The sequence below is a fragment of the Capricornis sumatraensis genome, chromosome 4, assembly GCF_032405125.1.
Source record: "Capricornis sumatraensis isolate serow.1 chromosome 4, serow.2, whole genome shotgun sequence".
NCBI lineage: Eukaryota > Metazoa > Chordata > Mammalia > Artiodactyla > Bovidae > Capricornis > Capricornis sumatraensis.
Genome location: NC_091072.1, coordinates 110340263 through 110361088, shown reverse-complemented (window position 1 = coordinate 110361088; position 20826 = coordinate 110340263).

Genomic DNA, 20826 nt, shown 5'->3' with positions numbered 1-20826 from the left:
CCACTCCCTGCACCCACTTCCTACCTGTCCCAAACCTACATTCACCTTAACACCCAATTCAAATGTCACAACTCTCCAGGCTAAAAAAAACCTTTCACTCCTCCCAGCTGTCATTTAAGTCCTCTCTAGGGCCTGGACTCTAAGTCTCCTGAGGGCAGGAACTACACCTCGTAGATATCTTTATGCCCCCTACTGCAGGAATGCTGCGGACGTTTGTGCAGGCTGTGCATGGCAACCCTGCCCTGGAGCACACTGCCTTTACATGATAAGCATTTGATTAATAATTCCTAACGAATGAGTGAATATCTGTTCAGTTCAATCGCTCAGTCATGTCCAACTCTTTGTGACCCCATGGACTGCAGGACGCTAGGCTTCCCTGTCCATCACCAACTTCCAGAGCTTGCTCAAACTCACAACCATCCAGTCAGTGATGCCATCCAACCGCCTCATCCTCTGTCATCCCCTTCTCCTCCTGCCTTCAATCTTTCCCAGCATCAGGGCCTTTTCTAATGAATGATTATAAATTAATTGACATTGCCATTATCCTCACATACCAATTTAATGAAAACTCAGTTCTTTAGATACCAAAAAGTCTGAAGTCAGAACTTAAGGAGAAATATAAAAGAGAGACAACATGGAGAGAAGTTTAAGTTCTTCATAGGATGACATCTGGGGTCTAAACACCCTCTAAAAGGGGATCTAATGAGAGAACACCTCCATCACCACATCCCCCCCAACACACACACACACATACACAAGGTATACAGTTCCTCCCTAGCCTTACAGGTGCATCCCTGCAATGCCCACAGTGTATGGTCAGGAGAGCATGTCTGTGGCAGCCCTGTGCTGGCCCCACAGTTAGGCCATGCCCTCCTCCTCCCCCCCCTCACGCCCTTGCCAGGATCCCTCTAGTGTCAGTGTTATCTTCCCACTCGGTTCCTGTAGCCAGTACTAGGAAAACTGCTACTGGAACGACTTCCAGTGACAAGACAGATTTCTTTTCATGGGAAGCTACCTGGCTTGGTAAAGAAAGGGTTAGAATGCATGGCAATCACAATAATGCTGGGAGCCACCATTGCCAAGAGATGAGATTCTGAATATGTGGCCTGTGTTCGAGCTGGGGTGAAATATAGCTTACTTATTCAAAAGAGCTCTGCCCCGGAACAGGTATCACATGCAGCAGACCGGGTAGAGGCCAGGCTCACCCAATGAAACCAGGCCCCTGACCCACTTTCAGTACCACATACATAGCCAACTAACAGTAAGCAAAAAGAGGCACCCTGACAGTGTCTGGGTGTCACTTCATATCCAGGTGGCCTGACCAGGTAGTGCCCCATCTGACCTTCATGACAGAATTTGGGCCAGACAAAGTTACCCAGAATCTAGGATGGGAGGCAATGGTGCCCAGCATCACAGATTTCAGGTGTAACAGTTGACAGACTTGGGGTTGAATTCTGAGCCACTGCTCACAGGGGAGGTTCACTTTCACTCACTCACCTCCACCACTGGGGAAAGACCAGTCATGTGGTGGGGGGACTGAACCAGTTTTCCTTTGTACCCACCAAACAGAGCAATGGTTATGAGGACTGATTCTGGAGCCAGGCAGGCCCCAGTCCAACTCCAGTCCTGACATTTAACCACTTCTCTAAACTTCCTCATCAGTTTTCTCATCTATAAAATGAGACTCCTTAAAATAGCACGAATTCAGAAGGGTTTTCTTGTGAGGGTTAAATATATATGATCATATTTGACACCAAGTCCCCAATTACTAATAGCTACTCTAAGGAGGAAGAGTTCCAAAGAATAGCAAGGAGAAATAAGAAGGCCTTCTGCAGTTATCAATGAAAAGAAATGGAAGAAAACAATAGAATGGGAAAGACTAGAGATCTCTTCAAGAAAATTAGAGATACCAAGGGAACATTTCATGCAAAGATGGGCACAATAAAGGACAGAAATGGTATGGACCTAACAGAAGCAGAAGATATTAAGAAGAGGTGGCAAGAATATATGGAAGAACTGTACAAAAATATCTTCATGACCCAGATAACCACAATGGTGTGATCGCTCACCTAGAGCCAGACATCCTGGAATGTGAAGTCAAGTGGGGCTTAGGAAGCATCACTATGAAAAAAGCTAGTGGAGGTGATGGAATTCCAGTTGAGCTATTTGAAATCCTAAAAGATGATGCTGTGGAAGTGCTGCACTCAATATGCCAGCAAATTTGGAAAACTCAGCAGTGGCCACAGGACTAGAAAAGGTCAGTTTTCATTTCAATCCCAAAGAAAGGCAATGCCAAAGAATGCTCAAACTACCGCACAATTGCACTCATCTCACATGCTAGTAAAGTAATGCTCAAAATTCTCCAAACCAAGCTTCAGCAATACGTGAACCGTGAATGTCCAGATGTTCAAGCTGGTTTTAGAAAAGGCAGAGGAACAAGAGATCAAATTGCCAACATCTGCTGGATCATCAAAAAAGCAAGAGAGACTCAATGACCATGAGTTTGAGTGGACTCTGGGAGTTGGTGATGGATAGGGAGGCCTGGTGTGCTGAGGTTCATGGGGTTGGAAAGAGTCAGACACGACTGAGCGACTGAACTGAACTGAACTGAAGGAGGAACAAATGACATTTAAATGCAACAAATGAGGACCTGCACTGATTTTCTCTTTTATCCTTTTTCAATGGTTCTATTTTAAGAGGTAAATAGTCCCTGGCTTTTCTATAACTCTTTTTTAACTCATATGGCTTGAGAACTTACTATTGGTCTGGCCAGGTGAAGTTTAAACACACAGAATATCTTTCAGTCCTTATGGAGGAGGATGATATCTATTATCCCCACCTCACAGGTGGGGAAATTGAGGCTCAGGCATGCTGAATGACTTGCCAAGTACATTGAGCCAATATAATTGAGCCCGAGCATGCTGACTTGACGTTTCCTCAGAACATAAGACTATTTCTACATAACCAAACTATTGACTTTTTCAATGACCCAATAAATGTGGAAATCAGGTACATGCAAGCGTGCTTAGTTGCATCACTGTGTCCGACTCTTTGCAACCCCATGGACGGTAGCCCAGGCTCCTCTGTCCATGGGAATCTCCAGGCAAGAAAACTGGAGTGGGTTGCTATTCCCTTCTCCAGGGGATTTTCCCAACCAGGGATCAAATCTGCATCTTCTGCAGCTTCTGTATTGCAGGCAGATTTTGATTACTACTCCAGGGCCGACAGGGAAGCCCATAGAAATCCGGAGATTTCTGTTCTGTTTCTAAATCCATACCTGAAACTTTCTGTAATGAGAACTGGGCCCACAAATGGCCCCTAAACCTACATATGGAGCCAGTCACCATATCTCCTAGCTGGCCCCAGAAGAAAGCAGCCCAAAGAAGCTGGTGATTTCCCCCAAAACTCTGTGCTGTTCACATGGAGATAGGAAGCAAGGGTCAGAGGCTGCAGCTGGTTCCTCCAGTGGAAGTAAGAAACAGAACCTAGCTAAGAATTTTATACCATACAATCCCACTTATATTTGGAATCTAAAATAACCCAAATTGCCAGCATCTGTTGGATCAGAATAAGAGCAAGAAAGTTCCAGAAAAACATCTACTTCTGCTTTATTGACTATGCCAAAGCCTTTGACTATGTGGATCACAACAAAATGTGGAAAATTCTTTAAGAGATGGGAAAACCTGACCTGCTTCCTGAGAAATCTGTATTCAGGTCAAGAATCAACAGTTAGAACTGGACATGGAACAACAGACTGGTTCCAAATTGGGGAAAGAGTACAACAAGGTTGTATACTGTCACCTTCTTTATTAAACTTATATGCAGAGTACATCATGTGAAACGCTGGGCTGGATGAAGCACAAGTTGGAATCAAGATTGCTGGGAGAAATATCAATAACCTCAGATATGCAGATGACACCACCCTTATGGCAGAAAGCAAACGAGAATCAAAAATCCTGTTGATGAAAGTGAAAGAGGAGAGCGAAAAAGTTGGCTTAAAACTCCACATTCAGAAAGCTAAGGTTATGGTATCTGGTCCCATCACATCCAGAGAAGGCAATGGCACCCCAGTCCAGTACTCTTGCCTGGAAAATGCCATGGGCGGAGGAGCCTGGTAGGCTACAGTCCATGGGGTTGCTGAGGGTCGGACATGACTGAGCGACTTCACTTTCACTTTTCAATTTCATACATTGGAGAAGGAAATGGTAACCCACTCCAGTGTTCTTGCCTGGAGTATCCCAGGGACGGGGGAGCCTAGTGGGCTGAAGTCTATGGTATCGCACAGAGTCGGACACGACTGAAGCAACTTAGTTGCAGTAGCAGCCCGTTGCATCATGGCAAATAGATGGGGAAACAGTGGAAACAGTGAGAGACTTTTTCTTGGGCTCCAAAATCACTGCAGATAGTGACTGCAGCTGTGAAATTAAAAGATGCTTGCTCCTTAGAAGGAAAGCTATGACCAACCTAGACAGCATATTAAAAAACAGAGACATTATTCTGTCAACAAAGGTCTGTCTAGTCAAGGCTATGGTTTTTCCAGTAGTCATGTATGGACGTGAGAGTTAGACCATAAAGAAAGCTGAGCACCAAAGAATTGATGCTTTTGAACTGTGGTGTTGGAGAAGACTCTTGAGAGTCCCTTGGACTGCAAGGAGATCCAACCAGTCCATTCTAAAGATCAGTCTTGAATATTCATTGGAAAGACTGATGCTAAAGCCAAAACTCCAATACTCTGGCCACCTGATACGAAGAACTGACTCACTGGAAAAGACCCTGATGCTGGGAAAGACTGAAGGCAGTGGAGAAGGGGACGACAGAGGCTGAGATGGCTGGATGGCATCACTGACTTGATGGATGTGAGTTTGAGTGAACTCTGGGAGTTGGTGATGGACAGGGAGGCCTGGCATGCTGAAATTCATGGGGTGGCAAAGAGACGGACATGACTGAGTGACTGAACTAAACTGATATATAAAATCATTACCTTGTACATCTTAAATTTATACTATTTAAGTATAAATTGACAATTTATGTCAATTATATCTCAGTCATGTTATATAAAAATAAAATTAAATATACACTATTTAAAAAAACAATAATGTGGGAAAATTGTTATTTGTGTAGCATCATACGGAGTGACCCATATATTTTATAATTTTCGGATTCAGTTCAGTCTCTCAGTCATGTTCAACTCTTTGTGACCCCATGAACTGTAGCACACCAGGCTTGCCAGTCCATCACTAACTCCTGGAGCTTGCTCAAACTCACGGCTGGTGATGAGTCGGTGATGCCATCCAACCATCTCATCCTCTGTTGGCCCCTTCTCCTTCGGCTTTCAATCTTTCCCAGCATCAGGGTCTTTCCAATGAGTTGGTTCTTCTCATCAGGTGGCCAAAGTATTGGAGTTTCAGCTTCAGCATCAGTCTTTCCAATGAATATTCAGGACTGACTTCCTTTAGGATTGACTGGTTGGATCTCCTTGCAGTCCAAAAGGCCCTCAAGAGTCTTCTCCAACACCACAGTTCAAAAGCATCAATTCTTCATCGCTCAGCTTTATTTATGGTCCAACTCTCACATCCCTACATGACTACTGGAAAAACCATAGCTTTGACTAGATGAGCCTTTGTTGGCAAAGTAACATCTCTGCTTTTTAATATGCAGTCTAGGTAGGACTTCCTTGGTGGCTCAGACAGTAAAGTGTCTGCCTACAATGCGGGAGACCCGGGTTCAATCCCTGGGTTGGGAAGATCTCCTGGAGAAGGAAATGGCAACCCACTCCAGTATTCTTGCCTGGAAAATCCCATGGACGGAGGAGCCTGATAGACTATAGTTCATGGAGCAAGCGTCTTAAATTTCATTGCTGCAGTCACCAACTGCAGTGATTTTGGAGCCCGAGAAAATAAAGTCTCTCACTGTTTCCATTGTTTCCCATTCTATTTGCCATGAAGTGATGGGACTTAGTTTTCTGAATGTTGAGTTTTAAGCCAACTTTTCTCTCTCCTCTTTTTTGGGGTAAAGAAGTTCAAAAACGTTTTTCATTTCTACTATGTTCCTGTAATATAACTCTTATCAGTAATTTATAAATGTAGACATACTTTTCATTTTCCATTCATTTTTTATAAAGTGTCCAGATTTACACAAACATTTTCAAATTGGTAAAATAGTATCTCAACTTCAAGTGCTTTCTTTCTTTTGTAAAAACAGAAAACAGTGGTTTCAACACATAAGCATTTGCTTTTTTCACATATCAAGAAGCAGAAAGGAAGTCTGTCTAGGGTGATGCAGTTGCCCAACAATGCTGTCACAGATTTAACCTCCTTCTCTCCTACTGTTGCACTGCCTTTAAAGGAACAGCATCATTGTTGCTGTCCTGGTGGGTGGCTGCTGCACCAACAGGAATAAAATCCAGCATTTCAGCTGGTTAACAGAAGGTGGAAAGAAATAAATGCTAAAGAACCATGCTTTCTGGGTATAGTTCTTTAAAATAGCTTTCCCTAAAGTCCCATTCAGCAACTTCCATTTAGAGCTCATTGAGTCATCCACACACACCTAATCAAAGTCTCTGGAGCTGCAGAAAGACAGAGAAAATGTAAGCCAAAGAAGACTGGGACTATGTATGAGTATTAACAATAATTTTAATGTAACATAGCGAGAAATAACAAATATTTATCTAGGACCTACTATATATTAGACACTGTCCAAGAGGTATTTTCATTAATTAATTCATTCAATACTTGAAACAACCTTATGAGATAGGTACTATCATTATTCTCATTTACCTATGAGGAAATCAAGGCACAAAGAAATTACGCAATTTGAAGAAAGTCTCTTGGTGAATAAGTGCTCAAGGGGCAACTGAAACGGATGGAAGAAAAATTTTAACCTAGGTTTACTAAGAAATTAAGAAAGGGATCTTTTATTTCTTTTACCTTCTGTTAATAAGGCGGCTTTTCACTGAAAGTCAACAAATGTTTAACCAATGAGTTGGGGATTTAAATTTCCAAAAGTCATGTGACAAAAAATACCAGAGTAAGAACACCAGTAGGTCCATTATTTAGCAAAGAGCCCATTTGATTTGGCTTGGTTATCCTAAATGATGGTCTTGAAGATGAAATTTGCCTTGATTATGAAATTACTGCTGCTCATAATATTAATCAAAATTCTCCAAGCTAGGCTTCAACAGTATGTGAACCAAGAACTTCCAGATATTCAACCTGGATTTAGAAAAGGCAGAAGAACCAGAAAGCAAATTGCCAATATCCATTCAATCACAGAAAAAGCAAGAGAACCCCAGAAAAATATCTACTTCTGCTTCATTGACTACACAAAAGCCTTTCACTGTGTGGATCACAACCAAATGTGGAAAGTTCTTAAACAGATGGGAATATCAGACCATCTTACCTGCCTCCTGAGAAATCTGTATATTATGAGAAACCTGTATGTTATGTTCTCAGAAGCAGCTGCTGTTGCCTTGACCACAGAACTGCATTTATTTGCTGATTTGGGGACATTTATGTGCAAAGTTGGCTGAGCTGTGGGGATGCTGAACTTCTTGGAATACAAGGCTACAAGTCATGGGTCTGTGAGGCACCTGTAAGTATAATACCCTTGCTGGTCTGTAACCTCACACCCCTGACTCTCTGCTGACTATAGCCTAAACCCAGAGGAGGCTCTGGTGCTTTTACCTGAGATGCATAGACTAAAGTCCGGCCTTCACACACCTCCCATGAAGCAAAGGTTTTCTACTGGGCTTCCTCAAAGATCACAAGACTCACTACTTAACACATGCATATTTGTCTGACCAACTTTTTTTGCTTAACTGAGAAAAGAGGAAGGCAGTCCAAGTCAATGGACATTTCTGGAATCTTGAAGTCTTGAGAGTTTTGACCCAAACTCAGTTGACTTCCAGAGACTTACTGCTGGCCTCATAAGTTCAGGGTAAATGGTTTTCTGTACCCCCCGCCCTAGGCAACTGCCATGGTTCAACATTATACTGTCCTGAGAACCTTGCGAAAGAACAGGAGAACTCTAAGAATGATGTAGTGGGCAGTGCCACCTCTGATTTCCCTGTCTGTTGAAAGCCTTCAGAAGCTTGTGGTCTAGTGGCCTAGTCCCTGCCTACCACCTCCATCGTATCTCTTATGACTGCTTACCCTGTGTCTTATATTCCAGCAATTCCAAGCCATGTAAAGTCCACATCCTCCCCAAAGACAGCCATGCTCTTTCTTACCTGTTTTTAAGTTTCTTTGAAATGCCCCCTTCCCAGTAAGTGCTCATCACCCCTCCCCCCTGCACCCCACCCCTTTGTTCCCTGTCTTATTGTTAAGACCCTACACTGGTATCATTTCCTTCCTGAGCCTGGTCAGTCCAGTTAGAGGGTGTGCACACACCACATTGTTTCAGAACTGTACCAGTTATGTGTCTATCTCTCCCATTAGATGGTAGCTTCTTTAGAGGAGATACCGAGACACTTTTATCTTTGTTTTTCTGATGCCTGACTCATGGACTACAGCAAAGTAGGCTCTCAAAATAAATGCTGAATAAATTAAATGAATCCATAAGGGTTTCTGGATGGGTAGGAGATTATGGTTTTTTTGTCAAGAGTTTTATTCAAAGGCAGACAGAATAAACAATGTCACAATAATAATAGTTGTAGTCTATCTGAATAACTATTATCAGACAATATTTTCAATATATGGAACCCCTGCAGTAATAATCTGAAGTAGATACTGTGATTATCCCTATAGTAATTATGATGATGATAAATACTGCATATAGCAAAAATCAGAATTTAAAATTAAGAAATTTAAGAGAGCCACACAAGAGAGAAGTTAAGTATCTTTTTCAAGGCCACACATAGATATACATGTGGAACCTAGGATTGCTATCCAGTGCCATTTGTAATATGCTTAATAAATGACATCTTATTATTTGGAGGTGAATGTAGAAGCTGGCCATGTTGAAGACCAATGGAAATTCCCCCAAATGCCATTAAATTGAATTACTCTACTGGGAAAACTCTTGACAGCAGTAGAATCAAGAAATACTCCATTCAGTCTGGGGCTGGAGGAATCTGTGTACATATGTACTCCAAAGGCAGGAACAGCTTGTTAATCTGGCATTTAACTACCAGAAATTTCTATTAACCATTATTACTGGGAAGAGTTATTGACACATAATGATGGCCCTAGGGTACTGCTTAGTCATGCAGTACCTTCTGAATCATCAAAGAAAACTGAAGTTATGTTCAGCTGAAGTTTAGTATTCAGTCTGTTTTATTGTCTTCAATTATTTTAGGTGTTAGTAATCACTAAATAGCATAGATACACTGAAGTCTCTTAAATATTTTATTAATAGTAACCAGAACCTTCCCCTAAAGAGAAAGTTTGATATTATTTCACATCTGTTTATTTTACTTGAAAAGATATGTAAATGTCTGTGTAATTTCAGAAATGCATATTTGTGAGAAAATACCAATTCATAGTAGCTTTTGGTTATTACAAAATTTTCAACTACTGGGTATAATTTGCTTATTTAATAGATATATGCCAAGCATCTACCATGTGGGCAAGAGCTGTATTGAGTACTGGAGATGCAGATGTGATTAAAATGGGTACAGTCCCTGTCCTCCTATAATAAGAAAATCCATGAAAGTTTTAGATGCTAAGGTAGGAATTCTGATTTTCAAAGATGAATGCTATCATTAGTAAGACTAAGAGTCCCAGGTTGAATTAAACAAGTACTACAATTGAACTATAAGCCCATTTCTGAGTATCGAAAAGAAGTGATCTGAATGGGGAACTGAGAAATAAGACAGTGTGGTGATCTCTTGGGGATGGACAGATGAGCAGGAGGCATACAGTCCTGTAGTGGGAAGCATTCTTTGGTCAGACTGTTGGAACCCAAGGAGTTTGGACTTTATCCTGTAGAATAAATGGAAAATAGACTTTGGTCTGCATGCAAATTCATTGGTAGTGTCTACCTGAAGCACTCTTTGCAGAGCTTTATGAGGTCCCCTCTGCATTTCAGAAAAAGTGCTATGAATGAATTTTGAGGTCCACTGATGATACTGGAGGAGGAATGCCTACTCCAGTGCAATGAATGCGTTTGTCATCCTGTCTATAGAAAATAGAAAACAATCAACCATTCAATATTTATGGGTCATCTTCCACCCCTTGGATAAAGTATTGCTCCAAACCAGACTCAGCACCTTGAGAAGGAAAGAGTTCTAAGCATCTAGGGTCTAAGTACCGAACGTATTAGACGTTGCTCTTAACAATGTAGCTGCAAAGAAGCCTATTCATGGTATAGTCAGTTGTCAGTACAGGCTCAAGGAGATATGAAATCCTGATGTGTCTTCATGTACCAGACTGTGATATATGGAAATGTGCTATTTTCTTACAGGGCAATTCATAGGCAAGGATGGAGAACTAGAGAGAGTGCTTGCATCTTTCCCTAAATGTCTGAGGACAAGACACAATCAGGGCATAGGGGAAAGAGGTTAGCACCCTGAAACGATCATCGAAGCAGGCCCTCAGCGTGTTAACCAACCAAATGCACAGGAAGTAGTGTGGGCGGTGAATTAAAGTTTTAGATCCCCAGTTCCCTTCTCACTAAGAATCTCCAAATCAAGGGTCCACTGCTTGAATTGGCTCTAGCTGTGGATTGGCAGTCTTCTTAGACTGCTGCAGTGCTGGGATTTATTTGCTTTAAAGTTTCCTCCAAAGCATCTTTAATAGGCAGATATAAATCTGGTTTTAGAAAAGGCAGAGGAACCAGAGATCAAATTGCCAACATCTGCTGGATTATGGAAAAAGCAAGAGAGTTCCAGAAAAACATCTATTTCTGCTTTATTGACTATGCCAAAGCCTTTGACTGTGTGGATCACAATAAACTGTGGAAAATTCTGAAAGAGATGGGAATACCAGACCACCTGACCTGCCTCTTGAGAAACCTGTATGCAGGTCAGGAAGCAATAGTTAGAACTGGAAATGGAACAACAGACTGGTTCCAAATAGGAAAAGGAGTACATCAAGGCTGTATATTGTCACCCTGCTTATTTAACTTATATGCAGAGTACATCATGAGAAACACTGGGCTGGAAGAAGCACAAGCTGGAATCAAGATTGCCAGGAGAAATATCAATAATCAGATATGCAGATGACACCACTCTTATGGCAGAAAGTGAAGAAGAATAAAAAGCCTCCTGATGAAAGTGAAAGAGGAGAGTGAAAAGTTGGCTTAAAGTTCAAAATTCAGAAAACTAAGATCATGGCATCTGGTCCCATCACTTCATGGGAAATAGATGGGAAAACAGTGGAAACAGTGTTAGACTTTATATTTTCGGGCTCCAATATCACTGCAGATGGTGATTCAGCCATGAAGTTAAAAGATGCTTACTCCTTGGAAGGAAAGTTATGACCAACCTAGACAGCATATTCAAAAGCAGAGACATTACTTTGCCAACAAATGTCCATCTAGTCAAGGCTATGTTTTTTCCAGTGGTCGTGTATGGATGTGAGTGCTGGACTGTGAAGAAAGCTGAGGGCTGAAGCATTGATGCTTTTGAACTGTGGTGTTGGAGAAGACTCTTGAGAGTCCCTTGGACTGCAAGGAGATCCAACCAGTCCATGCTAAAGGAGATCAGTCCTTGGTGTTCATTGGAAGGAATGATGCTGAAGCTGAAACTCCAATACTTTGGCCACCTCATGTGAAGAGTTGACTCATTGGAAAAGACCCTGATGCTGGGAGGGATTGGGGGCAGGAGGTGAAGGGGACTACAGAGAATGAGATGGCTGGATGGCATCATCGACTTGATGGACATGAGTTTGGTTAAATTCTGGGAGTTGGTGATGGACAGGGAGGCCTGGCATGCTGCAGTTCATGGGGTTGCAAAGATTCGGACATGACTGAGTGACTGAAGTGGACTGAACTGAAACCTGTATGTTCTGCTTACAACGAGTCTTGTACATAAGAGATAAAGAAGGGACACAGAAAGTTTTGCTAAATTCTCCTTCTACAGGAAACTAGAATAAAAGTGAATTAAAACTCCAATGTGGGTTTTTCATGGTTAATAACTCTTAACAATAAACATATACACCTTGTGTTTATGCAAAATACTGTGGAGATTTGTGGAGCTCTTTGTGGAATTTGTGGAGTTCCAGATGATTACAGCCCACATTTTTTGAGCATAGTCACCTAAAATATTTGGATAATTGGAGAAAATGGCATTTATTATTTGAATTATCTGAAATGCTCCACTTCAGCAGGCTATATAGACCTGTATGCAGGTCAAAAAGCAAGAGTTAGAACTGGACATGTAACAATGGACTAGTTCCAAATTGGAAAAGGAGTACATCAAGGCTGTATATTGTCAACCTGTTTATTTAACTTTCACCATGCTAAATGCCAGGTTGGATGAAGCACAAGCTGGAATCAAGACTGCAGGGGAGAAATATCAATAACTTCAGATATGCAGATGACACCTCCCTTATGGCAGAAAGCAAAGAAGAACTAAAGAGACTTTTGATGAAAGTGAAAAAGGAGAGTGAAAAGTTGGCTTAAAACTCCACATTCAGAAAACTAATGGTACCCAGTCCCGTCACTTCACGGTAAATAGATGGGGAAACAATGGAAACAGTGAAAGACTATTTTCTTGGGCTCCAAAATCACTGCAGATGGTGACTGCAGCCATAAACTTAAAAGACACTTGCTCCTTGGAAGAAAAGCTCTGACCAACCTAGACAGCATATTAAAAAGCAGAGATGTTACTTTTTCAACAAAGGTCCATCTAGTCAAAGCTATGGTTTTTCTAGTAATCATGTATGGATGTGAGAGTTGGACCATAGAGAAAGCTGAGCACTGAAGAATTGATGCTTTTGAACTGTGGTGTTGGAGAAGACTCTTGAGGGTCCTTTGAACCACAAGGAGATCCAACCAGTCAATCCTAAATGAAATCAGTCCTGAATATTCACTGGAAGGATTGATGCTGAAGCTGAAACTCCAACACTCTGGCCACCTTATGAGAAGAACTGACTCATTGGAAAAGACCCTGATGATGGGAAAGATTGAAGGCAGAAGGAGAAGGGGCTGACAGAGGATGAGATGGTTCGATGGCATCAGTTTGAGCAGGCTCTGGGAGATGGTGATGGATATGAGTTTGAGTAAGCTCTGGGAGACGGTGATGGACAGGAAAGCCTGGCATGCTACAGTCTATAGGATTGCAAATAGTCAGACACGACTGAGTGACTGAGCAACACAACTAATATTAGTAACGTCCTGATTATAGGCCTTTTATACCAACAGGTCTGAGGACATTGCAGAGCACAGTAGATACAGTGAAAGAAAGGACCACTTAATGAACGTGGCCTGCAACGAAAGTGCAGGACCAATTTTCACATCTTGGGTAATACTGCCTGTGTTTAAAGTGATAGACTTATGACTTTAAAACTCATTCTGAGAAATGGGACTGATTCACGGTCTCACCAAAATTCTAATAAGGGATAATATCCCCCCAAACACTTCAGTTAAATCTTGCCACTCTCAATGTAGTAGTCATTACTGCTACCAATGCTTTTGGAGCATGCAGTTAAGACTGTAAACATTACCCCCATGTGGTTTGGGAAGTGCCATATGTTTAAATCTGCCCATTGAGCTGTAAGTGAAAGGATCACATATTACTTCCAAGCCAGAATATTCCATTGTGATTTAGAAACCTAGAACTCTCTTGCTTCTACCATTCAAGATGAAAACTGCTTTGTCAGCCTTGGTTCCACAGAGAGGAGGTATAGAGTGGAGCAGAGCCCCGAGCTGACCTGCAATATACATGAAATAAACCACTAAGATTTGAAGGTTTCTTGTTATTGCAGCACAACCCAGCCTACCCTGACTGTTATACTGGGTCAGTCATTTACTCATTTAAATGAATAAGAACCCACTCTGTGCCAGACACTGTCTTAGGCCCTCTTAATATATCAGTAAACTAGGGCAGTTCTTGGCTTCCTGAAACTTAGACTCTAGTGGAAGAATCTAGTGAGATCTAATTCAGCAACTCTTCAGCCCAGAGAGGAAGGAATAAACTATAGAAGAAAATTAACCCTTCTCCTCAAAGACAAGACTAAAATTAGAAAACTCCTTCCTGTTATATTCTCTTAATAATCTTCTCTTAAAGGAAGCCAAGTCCAGAGGGCACTGGTCCCTCTGCTCCTTCCCCAGGACACCAAAGGATGTTCAAATCCTATCTGAATTTTGAACTTTTAAGTTAAATGATTTGGAAAGTTTACAGGAGGGAATTCTGGAGAAAGAGCAGGATTTAGTAAAGTGTGAACGTGTGAGGGAGTCTTCTCAATTGCAGAAGATAAAAATCACAGAGATGTGAAACTGTAGATTCTTCTCCCTCAAACCAAATGGACCACAGAAGCATCAAGTTATAGGATGAATAAATTCACCAAAACATCAACTTGAGCTCCTGAAATAGTTATTTCATTTTGCATAAGACTCTATAGTACTCACAAAGAAACATTCATTTCCCACAGGATGAAGCCCATTTTTCCTTGAGAGGAATCCTGAGCAGATACACAAATAATTAAACTGAAATAGACCATTTTAACCCCAACTGCAGTTCAAACACCCCAGCCATCAAAGCGGGCCAGCCAAAACCAGCTGCTTAAGATCATCCTTTGAGGTTCAATGAACTGGGGCTTTGTTAGACCAGGAGTGAGAAAGGATTTCAAAGACAAGGGCCCTCCTTGGGAAATGATTTCCTGATGACCTCTTCAAATGACATGCTTTTTCTCATAATACAGTTAGCCCCCTAATCCTTATTCCCTCCACTGTGAATCTCTCCTAAGCCCCTCAGCCAGCCCCTCAGAAGAGAAAGATGGGAGGAATGGCCACATCTCCCCAACCCATGACAAAATTTCACATATTAACTTTGTCCTCCATAACACAAAATGAGCAAGGGACAAGTTTTTCTCCTGTTTCTGACTCTACAGGCTCTGCATAACTTGAGTCTGTGTTTTTCTATAATGGTTTAACTTGAAAAACAAAAAGATGCTAAATTTAAAGACTAGTAATCATATCACTCTGAGATGCAAGCATCACTATCACTTTAATAGCTCCATTTACAACAATTTATGAAGGTTTTTTTCAATATTTTGGTCATTTTGTTTGGATTTTTTAGCTAAAACAAACGTTTAAGCTTTAACATCAGGTGTTGCTTTTTCCCCCTGAAAATTATGATAACTTTCAAAATTATACTTACCATAAATTCAGCTGCCCAGCTTTGACCTAAGGCTATTATTATTATTGCTCAGAACTTTATCAAAGGGCTTTCTTACCTAAGGAGTTAATATTACAATACCAGAAGAAAAGGAAATAGGAGGAAATGAATATGAACCCAGTTCCTAGAAGCAAACACACACTCTGGGACTCAATATTAGTTATGCTGAGAGCATTCATAATAATCCGTTGTTTTTAAAAAAACAAACGCTTGTCTGGAAAACAGGATTGGGGGTGAGAATTCTGTTTTTGGACATTCGCTTGTTGGATGACCTCAGGAAAGTAACTCTGTGCACAGACTGTCTGCCAGCCATTGTACAAACCATTTGTCATGAATTAACTCACTTACTCTTCATGTCATCACCTTTGTGGCAAGTATTACTATCATCCCCACTCATGAGATAAGGGAATCTGATGCACAGGGAAATTAAATAAGTTACCAAAGGTCACAGGTTTTAAGGTAGGTCCTTGCCCTTAACTTCTTTTTTTTTTTTTTATCACTGGAAGTTCTGGAAAGTCTCATATAGGTTCACTAGCATAAGCTTCCAAAATCTTTACTTTTGAAGACACACCCTACCGCTTTGTTTTTTAAAATTATGTATAATTCCACCAGTGACTTCATGTTTTCTGATTTTTTTCCCCTTTAAAAAAAAATTTTTTTTTGAAGACTTGAATCAAGACCTTAGATGAAATCTTTGGCTTAGGTTAAAATTTTTAAAGGAGAAGATGACAGATGAAGAAGGGAGAAAACTCCATCGATTATCTCTTTTTATTGTCTTGTTTTTTAAAGTTGGTTTATCATTAATTCTTGAGCATCTTAAAGGAGCCACTTTGAGCTCTATGCATGGTCTTACTTTTCCTAAGGGGATAAAGGCATCATCAGTGCACTGAAAAAAGCTTAAAAAGATGGAAACCAACAAGAATATGTCATGTAAGTATATATTCATTCCTTTGTGTTGTTTCTGTTTTGAAATAGCCAAACCCACTAAAACAAGAATAATCTAGGACCTAACACATTTCACTTTTATCTTAAATCTTGTGTAATGCCAGAAGGACATTACAGCATCGTGGCTCAGCTCAAGGACTCCAGAGGCAAATGCCTGGTTTAAAAACCTGTCTCTCCAACTTGTTCAGAGTGTGAGAATGTTATTTCACCTCTCTGTACCTCAGTGAACTCATGAATAAAATGACATCAGTACCTTTCTCCCAAGGTTGTTTTGAAGTCAGCATGCCATGGGATGAATATTAATCATATGATAAATATGTGATGGCTATTATTCTAATTATTTTATAATTATAAGAACCCAATTACAGCTCTAATCATAACCTTCTCACTTTCTGAAGCAAAACTTCTTTCATTAACTCTACACATAGGAAAATTAATTACTTAACAATTATTTTTCAGCATTTTCTGCAAACCAGGCACTGTTTTAAGTGCTTCGCAAGTATTAACCTGGGTAATCTTTCTTCCCACCCCACCAAGTGGGTACTGTTACCACACCCATTTTACGGGAAAGGAAATTGAGGTGCAAGGAGGTTAAGAAATCTGCCCAACATCACTATGATAATATATGATAGAGCTGGGGTTCATATCCAAGCCACTGGTCCCATAGCCCCCAGTCCTGCCCCACTCTGCTCTGCTCTGAAAGCTCACCAGCTGCTTTGCTCCTCCCCCTCCACTCCGTCCCCACTCAGGACCTTTGCATAAGCAGCTTTGTCAGCCTGGAACACATGTGCACTGACCTTGAATATCTATTCACTTGGATAATTCTACCCCTTTCCTCCCCCAGGACTGGACTGTCTCCTCTGTCGCCTCCTCCTTTCCACCAGGTGCTCAGCAGGTCATTCATTCATACCTCCCCTAAGGTTCTTCACTGCAGTCCAGCAATCACTCCTCATTATCGCTGCTGTGCTGTTTGCCAGAGTGCCTCACAGTGCCCTGATCTCCACAAGGGCAAGAGCTGAGCTTTAGTTTTGTTCGTGCTTACAACCATAATACCTGGGAGTACGTTAGCTTATATATAATATTTGCTTTTGTTGTTGTTCAGTAGCTAAGTCGTGTCCAGCTCTTTGTGACCCCATGGGCTGCAGCATGCCAGGCTCCCCTGTCCTTCACTATCTCCTGGAGTTTGCTCAAATTTGTGACCATTGAGTTGGTGATGCTATCCAACTATTTCATCCACTGCCACCCCCTTCTTTTGCCTTCAATCTTTCCCAGCATCAGGGTCTTTTCCAATTATGCAATATACTGTATCATGGTATAGATAATACTGTTTTTATATATTACCTAGTATTATATTATTTATAATATTATATTATATATTATAATATATAATACTTTACATATAGTGCATATATATGCAACTCTTATGGGGTTGCTTTGAGGATTAAATGAGCTTTTTCATGTAGAGTGTGTAGATCAGTTTTGCCCCAGAGTAAGTGCTCAGAAGGACAGCTCTTATTATAATTAACTGTCATGGACCTTATAGTCTGGGGGTGGCGTGGGGAGAGGACAGACAGATCCTGTCCCCAACTACAATACAATGGGATAAAGAGATATTTGGTCAAACAGTTTGAAGTCATTTGAAGTCATTTTTGGCAGTCAAAAAGGGTTAAGAAGAGGCAGTTTTGTTTGATACAAATTAAAGTGGTCAGAGAACGCAGAGAAAGGAGCAGTCGGTTTTGCTTGGAGAAGTAAAGAAAAACTTCACAAAGAAGCTGGACCTTGATGGAATCCTGCAGGCTGGGTAGACAGTCACTGAATAGAAAAGGAGAGAGATGAGAAAGCAGGACCAATAGACTCTTATGGGCATAACTCAGAACCCATGCCAGAATTTAGACTAGAAGAAACCAAATTACAGCTCTTATTCAAAGTTCATTCACAATGTTATAAGATTTATTAGTGGCTTCTGAAGAGTTAAGAGCACTCTTTTGAGTGCCCATGGACTTCGGTGCCAGACAGACCTGGTTTGAATCCCAACTCCAATATTTACTAAGTGAACTTGATCTGATGACAACTTCTGTGAGCATCATTTTTCCTTATCTGCAAAACAAGTTCAATAGGACTTTATCTTACCGGACTGCTATAAAGATTAGAGATGCAGATACAGTAGTCCTTTGGTATCCAGTGTTCCAGGACACCAGGTATCCATGGACAACAAAATCCACTGGATCCTAATTCCCTTACATTCCACCCTCCTGAATTGTAGTTTTGTACTGTGAATACAAAGGACTGACTTTATGTAAAGTACTTTGTGGATTACCTAACATATTAATAGTTTTCAATTAAGAATGGCCTGTATTAATAGTATTATTAATGTCTTGGAGGACTCAGTGCTCTATAGGAACCAACTCACTGGCAACATTCAAGGACTAGTAGCACCACCTATTAAGTCCAGGCAACTAAAGATAGATACTATGATTTCCCAACCAGAAGGCTTTAAAGGCCAAGAACTATTGTGTTGAGAAGATGCACTATCCTCCCCAAAAACATCAACTAATATTTGTGTAGCAGTTTTCCATATGTGAAGCACTTTCCTATGGATTAACTCATTTGCTCATCTCAGCAGCTTTATGAAGAAGTTTCTATTATTGTCTACATTTGAGGGGAAATAAACTTCACAGAAGTCCAGGCCTCAGAGAAATTCCCATGATAGCAAGTGGCAGAGTTGGGAGGCTCAATATAATTGAAAATGTAGACAATGTCTTTGTCTATTCCTTAAAAGACTGAACACAGAATTTATTTTTAAGGTTTAGGAAGCTGTAACCTGACAGTCTCAGTTAAGAATGATAATGTGGGAGATTATACAATCATAAAATTTTGTGTGGGGCCCATCAACAATCATCTCTCTTAGTCTTCTCATTTTACAAAAAGAAAATTGAGAAAAGAGCAACTAAATGACTCTCCTGTAGTCACTTTGAAAATTCATAGTTGTACTTCTAGTTAGAGGTGGCAGATTTAACATATGCTTTACATTACACTCCATCTCCCAGACTCACTAAAAAAGACAATAAAAGGATTGATTTTAAAGACATTAACCCATAAGGACAAAAAGAATAAGAATGAAAACAACAACAACAGCATTTTGGAAGATAGAAAGCAGATGGTTGAGAGGCAACAGGCTTAGCAGACTCATGAAGCTGAAATTTAAGTTGACAGTGGGGGGAAGCCCAGAAGCAACCTGATTTGCACTGCAAAATACCAGAAAGTCTCAGAAAGCAGCAGCAAGAAGTACCTCTGAAAGTGGGTGTGCAGCCGAAGCTGATATAGGACTTGCTAACTGCGTCTGAGAAGTGGTCCCCTCACCCTCTGGCAGAAGACTGAAGACTGACTCTCCAGTAAGGCTGTTACCAGTAAGATTCTAAACCAAAGGATGACAGGCATAACTGAAGGCAGGAATATCCAACTGACAACAAGGGATTCATTAAAAGCACACATTCTGAATGATGAGAATCTCAGCCTCTTGTCTCAGCTTAGTTCCTGGAACTGAGAGCCATGCCGTAATCCCCTAGGCTAAAGGTTGAATGACTCTGGTCTGGGAACTCTGACCCAGCCCGACATTAAGATTTAAAGATACTGATGGCCAGGTATCCAGCTGATCCATTTAGATCAGCTTAGTGACACATCAGAGTCCACAAGTCTTATCCATGTACATAGATCTTTCCTCAGCTGCTCTGTGCTTCTCTCTTAAGATGGCCAGATATATATGGAATTTAGAAAGATGGCAATGATAACCCTGTATGCAAGACAGCAAAAAAGACACAGATGTGTATAGCAGACTTTTGGACTCAGAGGGAGAGGGAGAGGGTGGGATGATTTGGGAGAATGGCATTGAAACATGTATACTATCATGTAAGAATCAAATCACCAGTCTATGTCTGATGCAGGATACAGCATGCTTGGGGCTGGTGCATGGGGATGACCCAGAGGGATGTTGTGGGGAGGGAGGTGGGAGGGGGGTTCATGTTTGGGAACGCATGTACACCCGTGGTGGATTCATGTCAATGTACGGCAAAACCAATACAGTATTGTAAAGTAAAATAAAGTAAAAATAAAAATTAAAAAAAAAAGATGGCCAGATTTAGCAAATAAAAACTGTGATATTTAACATATACTGAAAATATATTCATTGTTTATCAAAAGTTCAAATTAAATTATACTGTATCTCACCTGGCAACCTTATCCTCTCTTAAATAAGAATGGGCAGCCAAGAATCACCAAATGTTTGAGGAAAGCTTCAACACAAAGACAATGACTAAATCACACAAATGGGAGAAAAGGGACAAAAAGACCAAAAAAGGATGCAAAGAAAAGAATAATTTCAAAAATTCTGCCATTTCTTTTCTCAGCAATTTAAGAAAGGATGTTGTACCTTTGAAATAGGTTCAGCTTGTTTTTAAAAGAAATAGCCAAAAAACATTGAAGAGCTATTGCTAATTAAATTTATGATAGCAGATGAAAAATTCAATAGAAGAGTTTTAAGGGAAAATAGAGTTATAGAAAAAGAAAACATGGGGAATGGAGCAGGGGGAGAAATAATAAAAGAAATA